General features: G+C 33.0%; 2 pseudogenes; one reads left to right on the top strand and one right to left on the bottom strand.

Moving 5' to 3' along the window:
• The first annotated feature begins 15,129 nt into the window (after nt 1-15,129).
• On the top strand, nt 15,130-18,283 carry LOC110666643 (multiple organellar RNA editing factor 2, chloroplastic-like; annotated as a pseudogene).
• A 587-nt stretch (nt 18,284-18,870) lies between these two features.
• Nucleotides 18,871-20,913, bottom strand: LOC110666658 (linamarin synthase 2-like; annotated as a pseudogene).
• Between the last annotated feature and the right edge of the window lie 912 nt (nt 20,914-21,825).

Genomic DNA, 21,825 nt, shown 5'->3' with positions numbered 1-21,825 from the left:
AAATAACTTGGGAACAAACATGAATACAATCTTTCTGGATAAGTCATGTCCTTATTATGAAGTATCCTCGATTGTGAACCTATTTATGATACTTTGTGCTAGAAATATTGTCACTCATATTCTTAACAACTTAAGAATAATATTTCTAACAAAATATCAATGGACCTTTTCTATTACACATAAATATATTATGTAAATGGAAAAGTGGAAATGCCTTTTATTAATAAAATTATGTACAAGATACATACTAAATGATATGCTCTAGGGCATACTACTAACAATCTCCCACTAGCACTAGAGCCATTAATTACAATATCTTAGACCTATCTTCTTAAGATGTCGGTCTAACTGAGTCTGTGACATAGGCTTAGTGAATGGATCAGCTGGATTTTCAGCTGATGTTATTTTCTGCATGGCTACATCGCCATGCCCAACTATTTCTCTGATAATGTGGTAGCGCCTTTCTATGTGTTTGGATTTCTGGTGAGACCTTGGTTCCTTAGCCTGTATGACTGCTCCATTATTGTCACAGTGTAGTGGAACTGCTGACTCAATGGAAGGAACTACTGTAAGTTCTGTCATGAACTTCTTTATCCAACGACTTCTTTGCGGCATCGATACAAAGAATATACTCGGCCTCGATGAGTGGAATCTGCAGTCGTGCTCTGTTTGGAACTCTTCTAACTGACTGCACCTCCATTACAAATGAACACATATCTAGAGGTAGACTTTCTATCATCGATATCTGATTGAAAATCAGAATCAATATAACCATCCAATTGCAAGTCTCCACCTCCATAAATCAAGAATAAATCCTTAGTTCTTCTCAAGTACTTAAGAATATTCTTGTGATTATCGATGTTCCAAACCTGGATTGGATTGATACCTGCTAGTCAAACTAACAGCATATGCGATATCCGGCCTAGTACACAACATTGCATACATTAAACTTCCAATAGCCGAAGCATATGGAATCCTAGCCATCTTATCTCTTTTTTCAAGTGTCTTTGGAGACATCTCTTTAGAAAGATGGATACCATGTCTCACTGGTAACAATCCTCTCTTGGAATCAAGCATGTTAAACCTCTTTAACACCTTTTCCAAGTATAGACTTTGGGATAAACCTATTATTCTTTTCACTCTATCTCTATAGATGCGAATCCCAAGAATATAGGTTGCCTCCCCTAAGTCTTTCATGGAGAATGTATTTGACAACCATACCTTTATAGTTGTCAACATACCTGTGTCATTACCTATCAACAGTATGTCATCCACATATAAGACAAGGAAAGTGATAGCACTATCACTAACCTTCTTATATACACATGGCTCATCCTCATTTTTGATAAAACCAAAGGATTTAATGGCTTCATCAAAACGGATGTTCCAACTCCTCGAAGCTTGTTTCAACCCATAAATGGATCGCTTTAGCTTGCATACCTTAGAACCATCTTGGGATTCAAATCCCCTAGGTTGTTCCATGAAAATGTTTTCTTCAATGTATCCATTGAGAAAAGTTGTTTTGACATCCATCTGCCAAATCTCATAATCATAGTATGCAGCTATTGCTAATAAAATCCTAATTGATTTAAGCATGGAAACAGGCGAGAAAGTCTCCTCATAGTCTATTCCTTGCCTTTGGCGAAACCCTTTCGCTACTAGCCTTGCCTTATAGGTCTCTACCTTTCCATCAGAACCAATTTTCTTCTTGAAAACCCATTTGTTCCCTATAGGTACAATACCTTCAGGTGGGTCAATAAGATCCCAAACTTGATTCTTATACATGGAATCAATCTCGGATTTCATAGCATCAATCCATTTTGAAGAGTCTATATCTGATATAGCTTCTTCATAGGTAAGTGGATCATCTCCATGATCTACTTCTTCATGAGTAGACAACTCTTGTTCTTCTTCATGAAGAAAACCATATCTCACCGGTGGGTGAGATACCACGGTTGTTCTACGAGGAACAGTGTAGATGTTTCATCAATGGGTATAGGTTGACTAGATGGATTTATATCCATCGATGCATTGGTTGGTCGAATTCTCCAATTCTAACTCTATTTGCCTTCCTTTGCCTCCTTCTTGAACAAACCGTTGTTCAAGAAATGTGGCATCTCTACTTATCACAACCTTTTGTGAAGTAGGCAAATAAAAATAATATCCAAAACTATCTTTTGGATATCCAACAAATCGACCTTTTACGATCGGTCTCCAATTTATCGGTGTTGACTTTTTGATATGTCGGACAACCCCAAATCTTAACATGCTTTAGACTTGGTTTTCTTCCATGCCATATCTCATAAGGTGTGGAAGAAAGCGATTTTGATGGAATCCTATTCAGAATATACAAAGTGATTCTAATGCAAATCCCCAAAGAAGATTGGCATATCGGTATAGCTCATCATACTACGTACCATATCCAATAGTACGATTTCTCCTTCGGATACACCATTCAGTTGTGGCGTTCCTGGAGGAGTCAGCTGAGAAACAATGCCATGCTCTCTCAAGTATTCATCAAATTCAATACTCAAATATTCACCTCCACGATCTGATCGAAGAGCTTTAATACTCTTTCCTGTTTGATTTTCTACTTCAGATTTAAATTCTTTGAACTTTTCAAAAGATTCATGTTTGTATTTCATCAAATACAAATACCCAAACCTTGATTTATCATCAGTAAAGGTAATAAAATAATGAAAGCCCTCTCTAGCCATTTCTTTAAACGGACCACATACATCACTATGTATTAATTCCAAAATATTTTCAACTCTTAGCCCTTGTCCAACAAAGGGTGATCTAGTCATTTTGCCTTGAAGGCAAGATTCATAAGTTGGAGTAGGCTCAGAGCCCAATGAGGATAGAATCCCCATTTTCTCCAATTTTGCAATCCTATCTTCTGCAACATGACATAACCTTAAGTGCCAAATATATTTTGAACTTGAGTTGGTTTTCACCACGGCATTGCATTCATTTAGATTGCTATACTCTGGCCAGTGGAAACACTTTCTTACTGGCAATGGAAACACTTTCCTGTTGGCAGTGGAAACACTTTCCTTTGCCTTCATCAACTTTAGTCTTCCTTTTCTGTTTAGCTATTTTCTTAGAAGGACCAGGAATCTGAGGTTTCTTTTTCTTATTGCCCTTCTTCTTGTTGGACTTTCCAGCAGAAGAAGATGCAACCAAAGCTACCTCTTTTCCTTTATTGCCTGGCATATTCTTTTGGGCAATAACCAGCATGTTGAGTAAACCAGCTAAGGTGCATTCCTGTTGAGTCATATGAAAATTTGTCACAAAATTCCCAAAAGACTCAGGAAGGGACTGAAGGATCAAATCCGTTTGTAGTTGGAAATCCATGTTGAAGTCAAGATGTTCCAACTGCTCAATCAGCCGAATCATCTTATGGACATGATCCCCAACATTCTGTCCCTCAGACATCCTCATACGGAATAGCTGTCTAGATATCTCATACCTAGCATTCCTGCTGTGCTCACCATACAACTCTTGTAGGTGAAGGAGGATCTCACTCGCACTCTGCATGTTCTAATGTTGCTTCTGTAACTCATTACTCATGGAAGCAAGCATGTAACACTTAGCTCTCATATCATGCTCCTTCCACTTGTCCAAAGTTTCATGTTCCTCTTGTGTGGCCTCTGGAGGTAAGGGACCAGGAACATTTGAATCTAGAACATATCCTATATGTTCAAGGTTTAGGACAAGTTTCAAATTTCTTAGCCAATCAGACAGATTAGGTCCTGTCAACCTGTTGTGATCAAGTATTCTTGCAAGGATATTGGATGGTGGTGGTTGTTTTGTGCTCATTTTTATCAGAAAATTAACTGCAGAAAATAACCAGATTAATTAGTAAATGTATCATGTAATTAACCAAAATGATTATGGTCTTTTAATCAAATTGGTCCTCCCACTAACTTAGCGAATCCTACACTTCCAGAGTAGAAAACGGAAATCCTAGTTGGATGGATTTCTAGTGGGTGATTGAATTCTTATAATTCTATTGATCATCCTCAGGTACATCCATTATTGCAATTACAATAAACTATAAGTGAGCAACTCCTTGCCCATCATATCTCATGTGAGGTTCAATCCTTTACCTAGCCCCTAATGCTTAAAATCTCAGGTACATCCATTATTGACTTATCTTGCATTAGTTAAGTTGATCCCATTGAGCCAGTAATTATGTAAATAATTTTAATGTCCTCAGGTACATCCAATATTGGCCACTAAACAATTTACATATTTACAACATCTCATGCTTAACAATTATTCTTAAGAAAATCTCTTAAATTAATTGCATCTCATGCAACTATTTAAAATTTCTTAAAATAATTGCCCCAATGGAGGGCTTATGTTATAATTACTTTAATTATAGCATTTCCAACTTAATCATTTGTTTGGAAGATTTTATAGCCATCCTTATTACTATTAAGGTCTCACTTTGCACATTATCCATTTAGCATGCATATATCATATAATTGCATACATTCCCATACATCTCATGCATTCATGAATAAGCAGTAAATATGGTATGATCATGGACTTTCTAAGGGATTCAATTCTGAGCCACCAAGAATTGAATCAGGGCATTCCTAGGTGCATTTCATTCATTCATTTTACAAGAGTTGCTAAAGGAGTACATAATCAACACTTGATATTGAATTCCTCCCACTGGTCCCACCAATGCTCTTGACCTCCTTGAACTTCTTGCAATCCAATATTACATAGTAATCCTTGGCATACCAAGGCGAATTTGCAAGAACTTAAATAAATGAAATTACAACCCAAAAATATTACAAACTTAATAATACATGCCCAAAATAAATTAAAATAAATTAATTAATTTACAATCCCAAAGAAACATAAAAGAAATAAATCCAATCACATTGGTCTTTTATAGTCCATGATCATCCATCATGCATATCACTATTTAACAATTAAATAAAACATACATACTTAAATTAAATTGAATATCTCATATTCAACTTAAAAATCCAGATTTGAATATGATTCAAATAAATTTAAAAATTCAGATTTGAATCACATTCAAACAACTTTTAAAATTCAGATTTAAATCACATTCAAACAATTTTTAAAATTCTGATTTGAATCATAATTTAATTCTGTGATTAAAACTACTAATTAAACACTTTAATTAGTCAAAGAATAGGCCTTAGATCATACAACAATTACAGAATTAAAAGCCAAACCTTGAACCACCCATGGAACCAATGTTGCCGCCACCAATGGTGGCTTCACCATGTGTGCCGCCACACCTCTTGATCCAACCAGCAATGAATCAATCATCTCATGATCAAATCACACAATTAAATCATATAATCAACAATCTAAATGGCAAATATAGTGGCTCTGATACCAATTGAAGGCAGGCGTGAAAAACACAAGATTATACCATTGAATTCAAAAAAATTTCGCCTAGGGTCACATGCACCATGCAAGATTTATTTTTATCTATTTGATTTCAATGATAAACAACATATTAAAACTCTTTTAATATGTTTTTTGGATCTGTATTTGCCATTTAAGATTTTAAAATTAATCAGATTAATTTTAGAACCCTAGATTAAATCAAGAATGATTACACTAACCTCTTGATGCACTGCAGCGTGTCTGCGCCTTTGAGATTCGTCTTCAGGACACCAAATGTTGTCCCTCTAGCTTGTCCACACCAAGAACACCTATGGCAGCCTTTGAACAGCCTCTAAAGCTTTTTCTATTAATTAGAAATTCAAGTTCTGCCTTTTAAGAGATTAGAGATGTAAACAGGACACTAGAAACAATTTCTAGTGTTCTTAATTCAAGAGATTGATGGCTAATCTCTTTGAATTGATGAGAGATGAAGAGAAATAGCTGGAGAGGCTCAAAGTGGCGTGACAAATGAGAGGAGAGGCTGCTGGTTATTTTTTCTTTTCATAACCACACTTAAATAGCTAGGTTAACACATTAAACCCTAGCCACATGTCACCTTTTGATTAGCTCTAGGTTTAAGTGACCCAATCACATTGTGCCAAGTGTCAAACCTATATTTAATCTTGATTTTAATCATCTTACATGATTAAAAAACATTTGGCAAGCTTATGTGTAATCCCATGTGTCACCATCTCATGGTGCCACGTGTCACACTGTGAAATGATCAAAATGCCCCCGTGTCTTAATTTTGAGTTCTTAACCCAAAATAATTATTTTCTTCTTCTAATTAATTTATATCAAATATAAATTAATTAATTAATCTCTATTAATTAATTTCTCATCAATTAAATTCATATTTAAACACTTTAAATATAAATTTAATTTATACTACACATCCAATAATCTAGATTTGGTTTCAAGTCATGCTAGGGACTTTGCAATTTAATTGCAAACTAAATCTATTTAATTAATCAATTAAACTCTTTAATTAATTAATTAAATCATATTTAAATATGTGATAACTTGTGTATGTGTGTGACTTACTAGGCTCATCACTAATTGGCAATGAGACATGATATCAACTCTTAATATCATCAGAATTCTTTCTTACCATAAATGATTTCTCTAAATCATTTTATGAACCTCATAGACCATGGTTAACACCTAGCATAGCATGCCATGGTCACCCAATTAGTAATAAGATTTACCTTAAATGAACCTATAATCATATGTTACCATGCACTAGAATCTCTCTGTTACAAAATCCCAACTCAAGCTGGAGTCATGGTTTATGTCAAACTCCATTTGCTATGAATATTATGTTCTCTTTTAATTCCAGTTCTTGATTAAAAAGATTTTTCTCATCAGAAACTCTTTTCTGAATAAATCTATCTGTCCTGGCCAGGAACTTGAAACATCAAGAACAATTAAATGAACATAGGATTTTATCTCTATTTACTTAGAGGAACAGATTCCATCTTGATCAACACCTACCTCCATATATAACTAGCAGGAGCCAACACATGCCCATATACCCATACATAGTACAAGTATGAAAGCAGTATCAAACTCAAACTACCTATATACAAGATAACTGTGGTATCTCAGGTCTAAAGATTATATGCACTGATATGATTTATGACAAAATATTGACAAGAGTAAATTCCATGTGCTTGTCATAAGTGTCACTGGTTCGGCCTACTTATCATTTATAAGTGCCTATCATGTTTGTTATATGGCATGAGACTCACCATTCCATCTTATTTATATCTCATATAAATAACTTGGGAACAAACATGAATACAATCTTTCTGGATAAGTCATGTCCTTATTATGAAGTATCCTCGATTGTGAACCTATTTATGATACTTTGTGCTAGAAATATTGTCACTCATATTCTTAACAACTTAAGAATAATATTTCTAACAAAATATCAATGGACCTTTTCTATTACACATAAATATATTATGTAAACGGAAAAGTGAAAATGCCTTTTATTAATAAAATTATGTACAAGATACATACTAAATGATATGCTCTAGGGCATACTACTAACATTTATACCCTAAGTTAGTTAGGAAATTATTGATGGAGATGATTTGTATGGTGGTTCTGATAGATTGGTCTTAAGTAAGGATAAATTCAATGCTTGGCCTTGAACTTAGGGCGTTGTAACAACTCAATTCTTAAATTTCAATTTATAACATAAAATCCTCTAAATTTTAATATAAATAATTTAAAACTCCTTTTGACCTCCTACGATTAGTTTTCAAGTCATAACATCATAAAATGACTTAAACACTATTAAAATTATAAATATCTCTAAATAATCAACTTTCTTCCTCATCCCTCTTCTCTCACTATATCTGTCTCCTCTCTGTTGCATACTCTCTCCTTAAGTCTCTCTCTGTCTCTCTCTCTTTCTCTCTCTCTAATATATACACTTAATTCTCTCTATCTCTTTCCATAACATTGTCACTTTGTCTCTCTCTTAATCTTATCTCAATGGCTCTCTCTATGCCATGAAATTTCTACAATTCCATTTTATTTCTCACTCTATTTAATCCAGCATGAATTGACAAGGACGTATCATAAATTAAATACCAATCCAATCCAAAACAATTAAGAAAACAACAAATAATCCATGGAAAATAAAATTCTCATAATTCCATAATCAAATTCAAGTACAAACCCAGATAAATAAAAAAGATAAATCAATTTACACATAATCAAAATCAAAAGGAGGAAGTGAAAATTGAATAAATTGAATATGCTGATTCAAAACCCAAAAGAAACCAAGACAACTAAAACAATGGTGACTCTGTAGCCAACAATCTTATTTCCTTGCTAAACTTGGTCCTTGGTTTCATCTCCCTCTGTCCTTGGGATCCTCTGTCTCCCTGATTCCTAGCCTAAAATAGATCGATTCTCCATTAATTGTGGTGGGTCATTTGCAAAGAGTAGTTTGAGGAGGAGACGTGTAGGGAGTGGGCGAGGGTTGGTGTGTTGAATGCAGAGCCAAACATGGCTGCAATTGCTTCGAAAAATGGTGTTAACTTCCATGGTTTTTGAGGGATGTGAAAGGGCTAAAGTTTTGTTGTTGTTGATAGCTAATTCAGAGGAGGTAGAATCTTGGTCTTCATCTTGATTGTAGGATTCTTGGCTGGTTGTAGGTTAGGAAGATTATTGCAAATGGAGGTACTAATGCATTAAACTATAAAAAAGAGAATCAAAATTAATTCATTGGAGATCTAGAGAAAATAATTCATTAACATATGCAAAATCCAAAAAAAAGGGGAAAGAAAATAAAACCTTACAGGGACGATTTTTGATGGGAAAGAAGGGATGAACCATCTTTCAATGGGCAGGAACCATCTTTGCTCTGCAGATTTAAAGAGAAAAGAGAGGTACAGTTAGTGGGTTAGAGATGGCATTATCAGAAAGAAGAGAGGGATGATGGGTGGACAGTTAATGGTGTTCTCATAGAGAAAGGAAAAAATAAAAATAAAAAAAATTAAATTAAAAATTTAAAATTTTTCCAGGAATGAATCTGGACAACATGTCTGTCCAAGTTCATTCCCAGAATTTCAAAAAAAAAAACAGCTAGTAGACTCCCCCCCCCCTCCCCCTAAATCTCTTCTCTCCCTTTTCTCTGTACTTTCCGACCGGTGAGAGTTCAACCATCACTGGCCGGTGACCAAGCGGCTTCAGGTGACGCCAGCCGGCAGCATCGCCAGACGTGGCAGTAAGAGAGGGAGAAGAGAGAGAAACGCACAGTGGGCAGTGGCTTCTCGTCGCGATTTTGGCTTCATCCGACGTCTGATCGAGTCGATTCAAGTGGCGTTGGAAAGCTTGTTCCGAGAGCTTTCTTTTGATACCCATTTTGCAACATTTGGTGGTTGGATGAGCGAGATATGGATAAGAGAAATTTCAGGTTTTTTAAACTTTTTCGTCAGATCTAGGACGATCCGACCGTTGGATCGACGATCAGAGATCACTTATGGACTTAGGAAGAGAAGAGAAACATTATGGTATGATCGGATCCGACAAATGTCGCCGATGACCGATGGCCGGCCACCGTGCTTGGTGGTTCCCGCGGTAGCTCCGGCAAGCTTTAGGGATGATTCAACTTCCAGGGGCTTCCTCATAAATTTTTGAAATTTTTGAGACATATAAGCTTTGGGTAAGACTATTTTCATTATTTTTCAGTCTGTGGTGCTTAAATGCAGTGTTTCTTAAACAGAAAAAATTGAAGAAAAATTCTAAGAAAAATATATGATGAAAGTAAAATTATTTGGAGATATTCTATGGTTTTTGTTGAATTTTTGAGTGATTGTAGAATATTTTTGAAAAATATAGATGGATTTTAGTTAGATTTTTAGCATATGGGCATATAAGATTATATGAAATTATGATATTTAAATTTTATATGATTGGTTGAATCTTGAGAATAGAGATTTAAATATGTGAATATTGAATTGGGTTGAATTAAGAATATGTTAGCTGTTGAAAACTTATGGAATTGAGTAATATTCTTGAATAAAATATTTATGGGTGATTATAAAATTGCAATTTCTTTTGTGATAACTTTATAACTTTATTAAGGACCGCGGAGTAAAATTTTAGAATTTTTAGAGCTTGTTTGAGTAGATTTTTACAAAATATTAATTATAGGGACTAAAACATAAATTTTCAAGTTTATGACTATTGTCTGATTTGGAGGGCCCAGGATAGGCCATATAATGTTGATGAGATGTGATTGTGGAAATTGAGATTTAAAAGTGTTATTTGAATCTTTTTGCAGGTTGGGTAGGTCCTAGATATAGGGAAAACTTTGCCGAATTTTCGGCATAAATTAGGATGTGTTGCCTCTTTAAATTTATTTTTATTTGAATTAGCACTAATAAATCCACAATAAAATTATTTAGGTGATCAGGGTCAACCGTCTTCCTTCACCCAATCTCTACAGTCGTCTTTGGTGTACTATGAGTAAAATATTAATTTTAATTATAATTTCAATATTATTATATGTTCAGGTATGCCCATGCATCACTTATAAATATGTATCTATGTAGTTAAACACTAGGCACGTTTTATATTGCATTCTTAATTGATGAATTACTATGGATGTTTTTTGTTATCAGTGTGCGTGCATTGGCGTGCGCGTAGTATGGTATTAGATATGGACAGAACGGGTAGACACAGCTTGAGAGACACTCGCTAGGACTCCGCATTTGGTTTATTAAGCGAAAGTCCGGCTTGAGAGACACTCGCTGGCAGAGATTGGATGAAGAGAGCTGTATAGGGGATCAACTCTCATATATGTACTGTTTGAACAGTGTTGGGTGTGTGAGTGCTCCAAATTGTCTTTTTGCTGTTATGATGTGATGTGTATGAATATTATGATGATGTTGCATTTCACTCCACATGATGCATTAGCTTTAGATAGCTATAGAGATTATGGTTAAAATTGGTCTTTAATTCTTTGAGTCGAACGATCACTCCTGTTCACCTTATTTTTCCAGGCTACAGGAGGAGAACTGTTTTAGAATAACCTGCTTCTTTCCTCGTAGATTATCAATAATTACTTAATTATATTATTATTCTCTAAATTTATAATTTAGAACTCCGCATGTACTAGTAATAGCATTAATCCTGTCAGGGACTGTATGAATTTAAGTTTATGTATTAATAAATGAAATTTTTTTTATGAGTTTTAAATAGTTTATAAATGATGTAACAGGATTGAGCTGGGCTCCTCTAATTTAGATTCGGATAATTATTGGTTAAGTTGGCTCGAAATAAAATTATAATAGTTTAATTTAAATTATTTTATATGCATATTGGGCCTAAATTATGGGCCTGATAATGGGTTTGGGAACAGTAAGGCTACGGGCCTCAGGAGCTTTAGGCTGGCTCAGGTCCTAGTGCCGATACAGCCCATAGGTTGGATCGTGACACTATGAATGAATTATTTAAGGGGCAATAAAGTCATTAAATTTTCTTTTTTGATTTTCTAACTAGTATAACATCAACAAATTAAATGGAAAACGGTTATTTTAGGTAAAGAGGACTTCTATGTTTAATAAATTAAAGCTAAGGGAGTTTTATTTTACAAATTGAAGTTGAGGAATGATACTATTATAATATCTTAAGTTTAAGGACAATCAATGAAATTTATCCTCTTAAGTAACCCTAAAATCTAGAATTGTGTTCAAGTCTCCAGTTTTTGTCATTTGATTTTCTTGCAATTAAATTCTAAAATATTTGTGCTCAACAATATGAAGACGAGTAAATACTAGCAATTTTGATGAAGTTGCATTGGCAATGAGTTCGTTGCTTTTACATCTCCTTTGTAAATGATCTCTTGCATGTCAGGGTTGAATTTTGTAAAATTGAAAGTGGTATTTTCAATGAACGTAGTGGTTGTGAAAGGAGAGATAAACAAAAATAAAAAGCTTATGCTATGCGGAAAGGTTTTGCTGGGAGCTTTTGTTATGATTCACCCTCATTCAGTATGAGGGTTAGTGGTCTTTAGAGACATTGGTTTATCGTAAAATAAGTATTCTCTCATTACACCTGTCTTTTGTAGCATTGGTTAACAGTAAAAAAAAAAAAAAACTTTAAAAATGGATAGAAGAACCATTTTGATAGATAAAAATAAAATATAAGAATTTTTTTCATTAAATATAAAAAATATATATGAAAGAATGCCATGGGCTCCTAAGAAGACAGTTCGCCGAATATCTCTGCCAAATCAACAGCTATGAATTGTACATCACTAAAATCCTACAATTTCAAGCTGCAGATGGCCCAAGATTTATGAAAAGAAGTCAATCACTAATGGCTCCTAAAAGCCCAGTCAAAAATAAGAAGATATCTTTTATATTTTATAAAAGCCTAAGTTTTGGGGTATTTCATTTTCGTCTCTCATTTTTCATCTTGTTATTATAAAATCTTAAAATTTTAGAAATATTATATTAAAATTCGACATGCTAGAATCCAGCCAATTTTTGGCAAGATGCTTATATGGCAATGCTATACTGTTAAATAAATAAATAAAAAATTATCATCACAGTTCCTCTACCATGATTTCTTCTCATAAATGAAACTTTATTTTCCTTATCTTTACTCATCTCTTACAACATCTATCATGGGCTATTTCCTACGCATGTGTGTGTATATATATATTTATACTTTTTGATATATGATATTGCTAGATAAGCGTATTTTTTAAAATTTAACCTAATTATGAAAAAAAAAATAGTGTAACATTTTTAAAATTTAAGTATTTTAATAAAATTAGACATTACCCATGTATATGAGATATTTATTATTTTTTGTTGAAGATAGACAATGACAGTTGGATAAAAGAAAAATTATTATTTAGTTTTTTTATTTTAATAAAATTAATTATTTGGTTTTTATATCTTTAAAAAATATGTTATTTAGTCTTTATATTTTACTTCTGTTAAATTATTTAGTCTCCATCAAATTTTTTTATTATTTATAGTATTTAACCTACTATTTAGTCTCTCTATTTTAAGAAAACTAATTAGTTGATCCATATATTTTGAAAACACTACTATTTAATCACTTTATTTTAGTAAAATCAATTAATTGGTTCATGTATTTTAAAAAATATATTATTAGATAAAAATAGAAATTTTACTATATGAAGAGTAAATATGAATTTACAATTTTTTGAATATTATTTTTATATTTTTTCTACTGAAAAATAATTTTCTTTGATTCTTAGAAATTTAAGAAAATTGATTAATTTTTTTTTGTGTTAATAGTTTATACCATTTTTATCAACAAATAAAAATAAAGAAAAAATAAAGAGGAGAAAGGTGCAGGTATATAGGAAAAGAAACATAGAGAAAGAGAAATAAGAGGTTAATGGCACTATGATTTTATTTTCGTCCTTGAACTTTAACTTATTATAATAAAATCCCTTAATTTCGATTTATTTTTATAAAAATCCCTATAACTTGTAATAGCAAATTTACATGAAAAAATAATAAAATTACCTTTTTACCCTTCCCTTCACTTTTCATTTCCCTTGGTTACATGTGAGTAAATTGAAATGATAGCTAAGCTCTGTCAATTTTAATCCAGCATACCAATTCACAAACCAATATCCCAATTCACAATATGAAAATAGCACAACAGTTATACAAATTGACATTTTGAAATAAATTATTCCTAAAATCTGCATGTCTAAACTAGTATCCCCATAATTCTCAATTCACTGCTTCAAAATTGCTTGCAAATTTAAATAAATTCCAACAATACAACCTATAAACAATCCAAAGCCTAAAATATGAAAGAACTAGAAAGGAGGAGGTAGAAATCAACTCGTAGAATCTACGATCAAGAAGAGTGTCATGGATCAACAAGAACAGAGCGTGAGTCGCCCTTTGTCCAAAAACCCATTTTTCCCTTTCTTGTCACTTTATGTCTTCCGGCAACATGGGACTGTGAATCTAGTTGGGAAAGTTTTCCTAGGTTGTTACGAGCTAAATGGAAATTTGAGGAGGCAAGAAGGTGGTCGGAAATAGCAATTTCCATTCGTGTTTTCTCTCATGGGTTCATGAGTTGATCCATCACTTGTTGCTCAATTTCTCTACCAGCGTCGACATTTCAAGAGTTGCTGGAGTTACTTGAGGATGTTGAGGTCATTGCCATCATTGGTGGCTATTGATCTTGGCCAGAAGAAAACGAATGGAAGGGGAAGGGACTGCCGATGCTAAATGAGATGGGGGCTTAAAACACAATTCGTGTTTTTGGAAGAATCATCATCATCATCATCATCATCATCATCTTACCTACCAAAAAAATAAAATAACAATAAAATGTATAATCAATTATTAGTGTATAATTAATAATTTTATTAATGCATAATTATCAATTAATTTAATTATAAAGATGAGAGAGAAAAAAATAAAAGAAATAAAGAGACAAAATAGTGATTTTATTTTTGGGAGAGAGGCCAAAAATTTCATTTCACTCTTTTTAACTTGTAAACCTGCCACTGCAGGTTACAAGGATTTTTACGAGAAATAAATTGAAGTTAAAGGATTTTATTATAATAAATTAAAATTTATAGACAAAAATGAAATTATCTCCTAAGTTCAGGGATGATTGGTAAAATTAACCCAGAAATAAGTGAAGATAAGAGAGAAATAAGGAAGATAAAAGAGAAATAAGGGGAAGAAGATTAAGGCAGTTTAGGTATAAAAAATAATTATGAGACTAAATAATCAATAGAGTCAAATTATAGAAACCAACTAATGTGTTTTTCTAAAATATAATGACTAACTAATTAGTTTCACTAAAATAGATAGACTAAATAATAATTTAATTAGTACTGACTAATGAAAAAAATTGATATAAAAATTAAATAGTTTAAAGAAAATAAAATATAAAGACTAAATAATAAATTTTTTAAAATATAAAAATAAAATAATTAATTTTATTAAAATATAGTCTACCTTAGTTAAATACCCCTTGAACCCTCATTGCTCACTCTTCAGGAAATGAATCGAACCCTAGCTCACTCTTTCACCTATGCAACCGCTTGATAAAAATGAAATGTAAAAATTAAATAGTATATTTTTTAAAATATAAAAATAAAATAATTAATTTTGTTACAATAGAAGTGCTAGATAGTAATTCACCTTAATTAAATACCCCTTGAGCCCTCGTTGCTCGTTCTTCACGAAATGGCTCAAGCCCTAGCTCGGTCTTTCACTTGTACAACCGCTCGCCGCCTCACTTCCTTCTTCCTTCGCCCCAAACGCCTTCTCTCCTCCACAACTACCATCACTCATCCTCCTTCTCCTTCAACTTTGCTTGTCTGCCGCCGATCATTACTTCCACTCTCTCATGCTGTCCTGTTAATCAAACCTGCTGGTCTCGCCCAATGTACGTCGATTCGATGCCGGGTAAACCGTTCTGGCAACTAGGCGCCTTTGAACTCCACCTCCAACTTCAGTGACCGCCCGCCCAATGAGATGGCCCCGCCTTTTCCGGGGTGTGATTACTAGCACTGGCTTATTGTTATGGACAAGCCTGGTGGAGAAGGGGCCACCGAGCAGCAAATAATTGATTGTTATATTCAAACCCTAGCCAAAGTTCTTGGCAGGTAAAATTTTTTTTTTTTTTTTTCTCCTCTATGTTAAGTGATTATGAATTTTGGATGTTTGATTATTGTTATCGAGTTGGGTTTAGGAGCTGATTGGAAATTTGGTTTTCTTTGTTCCAGTAGTTGGTTATTTTTGTTAATTATGCATGAGCTCTGTTTGTTATTATGTCTCAGTGAGGAGGAAGCTAAAAAGAAGATTTATAATGTTTCATGTGGGAGGTATTTTGGATTCGGCTGCGAGATTGATGAGGAGACCGTAGACAAGCTTGAAGGTTTGTTTGTTTGTTTGTTTTTTTTTTTTTTTTTTTAATTTTTTATTTTGTAATAAGTTACTCCAATTATTACTTTTATTTTTCTTCTGAAAATTGAATTTTTCTTTTGTTGGTTAACAGACGTGCCTGGTGTTCTGTTTGTGCTACCCTGAATATAAGGATTATGGCGGTATGTTGTTGTACTTCTAGATTGATAGTGCAAATCATCTCTCTCTCTCTCTCTCTATAATCCTTCTTCCATTCTTTGTGTCTCGTTGTTTGAGTGTGTTGATGAATGATGCAATTAATGTTAATTTCAGAGCCATAAAAGTTGATCAATGTTGATTTTGATTAAAATGAGTTGAAGTGTTTCTACTTTTATGGTATATGGTTAGGAAATGATGTAATTGTATAATTGGGTTTTTCTTTGATATGCAGTCCATCTTGGCAAAGCTAAATGAGTCTTCAGGCAATGATTAGTTTTGAATGCTAATGGACTTACATCAAGCGTTCTCTCTAAACTGTTTTGTGCTTCATATATTTTGTGAAGCTGCAGATCAGTGGGGATGAGACATGATTATAACAGCATTCAACTGTGTTTATAGATGAATGATTCAATATGATTAATATTGATTGCAGACCATAAAAGATAATTAATGTTGATTTTGACAAAAGGAAGTGCATTGTTTCTACTTTCATGCGAAATCGAAAATGATGTGTTTTTATAATTGAATTTTCCTTTATTGTGCAGTCCATCTTGGCAAAGCTAAACGTGTCTTGCAGATGTTTATCTTTGAATGCTAATGGACTTACATAAAATGTTCTCTCTTAACTATTCTGTTCTTTGTATATTCTATGAAGCTGCAGACCAGTGGGGATCAAACATGATTATCACAACATTTGTTTGCGTGTTTATAGATGAATGAAGCAATTATTTCCTTGTCCGGAGCAGAATTAGCTGTGTTGAATAAGCTAAATACTTTTCTAATTGCCTTCCTATATAACTTGATCCATGGTGAATGGGTGTGGTATTCCTCTTTTTGTAATATTTGTGATACGTTGATGGGAGCTGCCCATGATGTCATGTTTTGGTGGGGATCCAATTACAGCCATGGACACCCCTCTTTCTGTGGTGACACCCCTCTTTCTGTGGTTCTTTTCCTACTTCATTTTTTATTTGTGTTTTGGGAAGTTTTTTTGGCCTCCATTTGCAATCTATCTGGCATAGATGATGGCCTTGAAGGGCAGTATCATCCTTTAATTGTTAATAGGTTGGCATCAAATTATTTACATTACCCCTTTTATCCTTGTACTCTGTGTTTTGTATTTGGTTGAGATGTAAAACTAACTGTTTTAGTATTTTGGACTTGTGGCTGATGCATTTAGCATGAGAGAGAACTTTTTTTTTAACAAATATATTCCATCTTAGTCCATCTTGGCAAAGCTAATAATCTCAAGTGGGTAATGTCTAGCTTTGAATGCTAATGGGCTCACAGTAAACTTATCTTATTACCTCTTCTGTCCTTGTACTAAATGAAGCTGCAGAATCATTGTAGATGATACATAAATTTTAATTATTTTGTGAAGTTCATTCTTGTGTCGGAAGGCTGTTTATATTCCTACACTGTGTAAGCAACTTATAGTAGGCTTGTGTTGAAATACTGTGTTTTATTAATGTGAGTTTTAAGATGGAAAAAGTATTAGCCATCCCTCCCCATCTCTTCTCTCCCCCCCCCCCCCCCACAACACCCTAAACCCAAAAAAAAAAAAAAAAAGGAAGAATGCTTTTGATTCCATTTTAGTAATAGAAGGAAAATGAAAAGTTGATAAACAGTAAATGCTTTTATTTTAATTGAAAATTTCACCTGGTGGATGTATTTTATAATGTGCGTGAAATCATGTTGGTGGTAAGTGAAATTATATGGGTAGCACACGTCAACCGCTAGTTTAACCATGCTTGCTTTGATGGATGTCTTAGTTAAAGTCTTCATTAGTAGTTGCAAATAATGATAACTTGCACATTGTTGCATTCTGACAGTTGTTTATCAACAGTGATATCTGCATTTCAGCTTTTATAAAATTTAGAGAGGTTTCATGATGGTGACTAATCATGCACATATTTCTTATGTTGCAGCTGAGTTGTTTGTGAATGGAGAGATGGTTCAAAGACCACCCGAAAGACACAGAAGGGTGGAGCCGCAGCCACAAAGAGCTAATGACAGACCTAGATACAATGACAGAACCCGATATGTGCGTTGCAGAGAAAACATGCGGTGAAACACTAAGTGGAAAAGTTAGCTGTATAGTTTCTGGCATTGGAAGCCACTCTCCTTTCTTGGTTATGTATGGTGTTTGAACGACGAGCAGACGGGTGGGACTATGATAATTGTACCTGATCTTTTTTCTAGCTCTAAAAGAAGGGTGTGATGATTGTAAGGTTAAACGGCTCTTTACAAAATTTAGGTTTAGCCATTACTATATATCATATAATTTATTTTATTATTAAAATATATAATTATTAATATAATTCATTATATTATTTATTGTATTATTAAAATAAATATATAATTATTAATTTATTATTATATTATTTATTTTATTATTAAAATAAGAGAATAATTATTTTTAAAAAATAATTAAATAACTTAAAAAATATAATTATAAAATAATAAAGTAATTATTATTATCAATAAAAAAATTATAATTTTAAATTTTTAGATGTAAAAATACATATTTTTTTTATAATAAATAAATATTTTATATTTTATATTATTAATTAAAAATATTTTAACAAAGTTGTAAGGTGCTAATTAAAATTTAAATATTGTAAATATATATATAAAAAAAAAAGATTGAAGGAAACACGTTGATAATATTGATTTTTAAGTTAGATGGGAAAGGATGATGTCCTATAAAGTAAAAAATAAAATTAAATTAGTTGTATCATATTATTAGTTACTTGTTAGTCATCAATTTTAATTTTTAAATTTGTTAAACACTTAGTTCACATGTTTAAGTATTTTTATTAGCTATTAGTTGCATCTAAAAGGTGAGCTAAGCATGAAAACTATGTATGTTGAATTCATCATGTGTGTTTCAATATAGCATTTGGGCAAAATAGAAAACCATGTATGTTGAAACCAATGTGTACGTTCCAATATAGCAAAACCAACTGCCAAGGCATCTTATTGCCTTGTTTATTGGATTTTTATTATTTTATCCAAATATAGCAAAAATTATTGAATTTTTTTTTATGTACTTGCATCTATGCACGCCAAGTTTATCAATGGTTTTCATTGATAGATTTTACAAATAAAGATGAGAAAAATACATTGGATTCAATGAATGTTTCCTGTATAATGCAGCACTTCATTTATAAATCTATTGAAATCATTGTAGGATGATCCTCCAATGCTTGTAGCTTCTTCTGCTTTCTTCTTCCATTCTAAAGCATTGATTTTCATGTGCTTTCCTTTCTCACCTTGCATTATTTCTTTTACAAGATTTTGAATTTCACTACGCTGAACATCATGGTTAATCTCCATGCCAATGCCCCATTTAGTGCACGAGTATCGACAATTCATCGGCTGCTCATTGAAGAATGGCCAACAGAGCATTAGCACTCCATTGCATATACTTTCTAAGGTAGAATTCCATCCACTGTGAGTTAGAAAAGCACCAATTGATGGATGAGACAGTACCTGTTGCTGTGAACACCAAGGTGCTAGAAACCCTCTATCTTTAATCTCTTCCAAATATTCATGGGGCAAAAATCCAGAATTTCCCATAACCACATCAGGCCTAACAATCCACAGGAATGGGTGCTTGCTATTTGCGAGACCCATGCAAATTCTTGAAACTGCTGCTCTGACATTACAGTTATGCTGCCATAATTCACATAGAGAACTGATTGAGGTTCTTGCTTGTCAAGCCACTCAAGGCATTTGAAATCTTCCTTCCATAGATTGGACCTGAGAGACTTTGCCACCGGAAGTGGAGGCAAGTGCCTTTCCAACAAGGAAAGAGGACCTATAGAATATATGTGAGAGAACTTGGCAGAAATTGCATCCAGGACTTGATGTTCAAGCTCATCATATGTGTTGAAGATGATGGCAGAAGATTTCAAACAGTTTTGTGCTTCATCACTCGTGAAATTTAACATGATATCTTTAGGATCAGTGGTTCTGATCAAAGTTGGCATATCCTTAAGTCGAATGTTTTCTATTCCAGCAATCCAATCCAGTGGCATATCAAGACTGCCATCATTCATGAAGTTGTTATCTGAAACACATCATAATATACGAGGTGATTGACAGACAAAGAAAAAATATATATATACACATCAATGAACTAACGTTTAGTGGTATTGGAGTTGTTTTCAGACTGTAGATCTCAAGTTCGAGTCTTGGTTGACGCTGATTATATATATATATATATATATATATATATATAGATCTCAAGTTCGAGTCTTGGTTGACGCTGATTATATATATATATATATATATATATATATATATATATATATATATATATATATATATACCCACGAAAGAAAAATGTACCTCTAAAAGGAACAATGCCTCTCTTTACAAGGTCATCAAAATGTAGAAACCCAATAAGACCAATTGCTGAAGCAGTCCAAAATTGAACATCTGGGATGCCTAATTCATGTGCAGCTTCAATAGCAAAGCTCATTAACCCATCAGACATAATGCAACTAACAGGAGGCAATTCAGGTGAAGAATTTAACTTCCTTAGTAGCTCTCTAAATGGAGTCAGACAATTTTTTTGAACAGAATCGCTTAAGGCCCAAATATCTTGAGTTGCAACATTGTCTGATGGTGGTAATCCATCAGGAATAGTTTCAAACCTAAAATCTATTACATCCTTAACAAAACTCAGACCGTTGGACTGAATTAAACGTCTGTGATTAAACTCAGTATTAACAAAAGTTATGTGAAAACCTTTGCAGTGTAGGAGTTTGGCTAGTTGCATTAAAGGGTTCACATGACCTTGTGCTGGATATGGAAGAAGAACTGCATGGGGTTTGTTGTTAAGTGTCCCCATATTGGAAGGAGAATGAACTGGACTACTTCAGCTCAATCCAAGGCTTTTGAGGAACTAATATGGTTTTGTGCCACTTAAATAGAAGGGCTAATGCACATATTGAACATAAAATGAGAGAGAGAACATCAAGGGAATCAAATGTCTCACCACAAGAATATGTTAAGTTAGTAAGAAAAAAAATGATAGAGTTGAATAACGAAAACCAACTACAATTAATTTGAAATAATTTAGGATTAAAGCTTTGTTGTTGCTGTTAAATGAAAGGGCTGCTTGTTGTTTAGTAATATAATTTTCATGCAAGACCATCAGTTATTTTCTGCCGGCCAATATTCTATTCATTCATCTGTTAAATTGTCTGCTTTGTGCATTATGGAAAGGAAAAAACAATGTTTGGTGGGATTGTATAATTATGATTAAACATTAATGTTACTAGGAACTTTTCATTTTCATTTTTTAAAATTGTGAAATTTAAATTTAAAATTTAATTATAAAATAAAAAATTGTTTGAATATAATTATAAAAAATAACAAAATTTAAGGAAAAAAAAATTAGACAAAAGATTATTGGACCTATTCACAATTTAGAAGTCTGATTTTCAACATATGGGTAGATTCCTTCTTGTTCTAGTTTAATTAATTGCTCCAATGATCATGTGCTTTGTTATTTGTTTGGAGTGGATGTATTTATATGCAGCCTAGTGGTGTGTGTAGGTTTTGGGATTATAGTAATTTGAGTTGGATTTAGGGTCGTCTTCTTTCTTAATTATGATTTATTCCTTAATTAATTAGGCAATCATAAGGAACTTTTTTTTATAATCATGTTTTCAACTTAATTGCTCTTGGATTTCAAATCTTTTTAAAAAAACTAGATTTCCAATCTTAATTGCTAGTTATTATTAACTATAAGGCTTTG

The sequence above is a fragment of the Hevea brasiliensis genome, chromosome 10, assembly GCF_030052815.1.
Source record: "Hevea brasiliensis isolate MT/VB/25A 57/8 chromosome 10, ASM3005281v1, whole genome shotgun sequence".
Lineage (NCBI taxonomy): Eukaryota > Viridiplantae > Streptophyta > Magnoliopsida > Malpighiales > Euphorbiaceae > Hevea > Hevea brasiliensis.
This window is presented reverse-complemented; position numbering and strand designations above follow the sequence as displayed.